Here is a 2,739-nt window from a genome sequence, read left to right as displayed (position 1 = left end):
CTTCTAATGTGTAAAAAGTAGTATTCTTGAAAACATTGATCGTCACCAGTTGATGGATTCTGACGGGAGATCCACCTACACAAAATAATACTAATGTGATAGATCAATATGTATTTAAAATATATATTTATAAGCTTTTAGATCAACGCTGAAAAATATCCAAAAGATATTTAAAATAAATAAAATATACGATTGATTTCTGAATATTTGTAGAAATTTTCTCGCCATTAGTTATCAGTCGTTATTTTGTACGTTTACTGAGAATGGAATATGTAATATCTATCATGTTAAAAATTAAATATTAAATTTAATTTAATTTTTATAAAATTGACATGTAAAATCAGATTTGCAACTTATATATTATAAATACGTTTTATTTTTAATCGATGTAAAATTATGAACTATATTTTCTTTTATAAAGTGTATAAAGGGATTAAAAAATTAAATTTGAGAAGTCTTTTGCTTTAAAACATTGTATTTTATTATAGGAAAAAAAAATAAACACTCGACTCGACGTAGTTTCAACACTCATCCAACACAATTGGTATAACTAATAAAAAACAAACAAAAAACTAAAAGGAAAAGGTTTAAATAGTCATTTGGTCCTAGTTTTGGTCAACTTTTTTCATTTTGGTCATACTTTTGAAATTGTTTTCAACTTGGTCCTACCTTTCGTTAAAATTTTTCAATTAACTCCTTTTCCTTAACTCCGTCTAAATTGTTAACGGAACAATGGCCAACGTGGTCCTTTTCTATGACGTGGATTGTTGTTCAGTGACGTGTTTGTTTCCATTGTATGCATAGACCAGATATTATAATTGAAAGTTAGGGTTTGTGTGATTTTGAAATGTGATTGTCTTCCATCCATTTTCAATTGAATAGGAATGTCTCGTGGGGGCATCTTTCTCTTCTTGCAATAGCTGGGTTCACCGAACTTGCAATTCATGTCATCGTGGTTTTAGGATTTCAAGCTCACCCCAATTTGCGATTGCAAAGACATTGCAGTAGTGCGTAATCATTAACCCTAATCATTAACACTAATCCCAAACAATAGTCAACAAAAATCAAACCCTAAACCAAAACCTACCTCTGCGATGAACAACTTCAACCCTTCGCGAACGATTCTTCAAAGATCAGTGTCAATATTGGATGGCAGAAATTGATCTGAAAGGGGCAATTGAAGGATATCCCCAAATCGACGAATAAATTCCCAATGACACCAAATCCCCAATTCCACAAACAGAACCCTTAACCCAATTCAATTAACCTTAAACCCTAAATGCCATGATTACAATTAAATGGCTAGCGTAGTAAATTAACATACACTGAACATTGCTCCACGTCACATAAAAGAACCATACTGGCCACTGTTCCGTTAACCATTTAGACAAAGTTAAGGAAAAGGATTTAATTGAAAAAATTTAACAAAAGTAGGATCAAATTGAAAACAATTTCAAAAGTAGGATCAAAGTGGAAAAAGTCGACTAAAACTGGGACCAAATGATTATTTAAGCCAAAGAAAAAAAGAAAACGATAGATTGAGTTTGAGGGTGAACATATTATGTTTCAAAATATACACTGATATATATTTTTGAATCCGATAATACATTTCGGACTACTGAATCTGATAAGTATGTTTGTATTTCGAAATGTTTAATCTGGAAAGATCTATCAGCTGGTCTGGAACGTAAAGGAGTGTGAATCCGAAATATATTCTCCAGTTTGGAATATGCATCGTTTTTAAAATTGCGAGAAAAATGATAGAATTACAACGGTTTCTCTTGATTTTTCTGTTATCTGGTTTACTCTCAGCGCTGTCTTTCACGCTCAACGTGATCCTCTTATTGTTTTCATTCTGTTTTTCCATTTTTTCTTCCTTTTCTCCTAAAAAGTTTCGATACGGTGTTGGAGCCACACTTTCTCGTTTCGGAGGTGCACTAGACATGGACACCTGCCGGAAGTGCATACGACGCGGTGTCAAATATTGTTATTTGGACCGGATACGACCTTTTCTCTAGATGCACAGAAAAGATACGTTTGTATTAAAGAAGGTGGGACGTGGACACTTACCCGTGCAGAGTTGCCAATGCAGAGTTACCGTTACAGACAAAATAGAAATTCAAGAGAAGATAGGAAAGGAAAGTTACGTGAAAGAGAAAAAAATCTAAAAACAAAACTTAATCATATTCTTATTAATTTAATAATTTAGTTATTTTATTTAATAAATTTATTTTAATTTCACGGATCCCAAATTAATTCTCTTCCTATCATATTCTCACTTTATCTATATTTTCTTCCTTCTAATATAATATATTTTATTTAAAGAAAATTTAATTTTTTTATTAGTATATAATATATTATATTATAATTAATTTTAATCTATGACATCTTTTATTTCTTATATTTAAATAATTTAATTTCTATTACATTAATTTATAAGATTATATAATTAATATATTTTACTAGATATATACATGTCTAGTATTTCAATAAATATAAATAAACTATTTTATATAAAAAATAAAAATAAAGATAAATAAAAATCTTAACAAATTATATAGAATTAAAATTAAAAACTTTAACAAAATAATCTTTAAATATATCTATTTGAATATTTTTTATCTCATATTTTAATAATAAAAACCATATGCATGTCCTATAAATACACAAAGAGACTTACAAAATATACAAAGAAAAAAGAAATCAGTTGGAGGAAAAAGAAAGAAACGTTGAGATTTA

Source organism: Vigna unguiculata, chromosome 7, assembly GCF_004118075.2.
Source record: "Vigna unguiculata cultivar IT97K-499-35 chromosome 7, ASM411807v1, whole genome shotgun sequence".
Taxonomy (NCBI): Eukaryota; Viridiplantae; Streptophyta; class Magnoliopsida; order Fabales; family Fabaceae; genus Vigna; species Vigna unguiculata.
Note: the sequence above shows the minus strand (reverse complement) of the source record.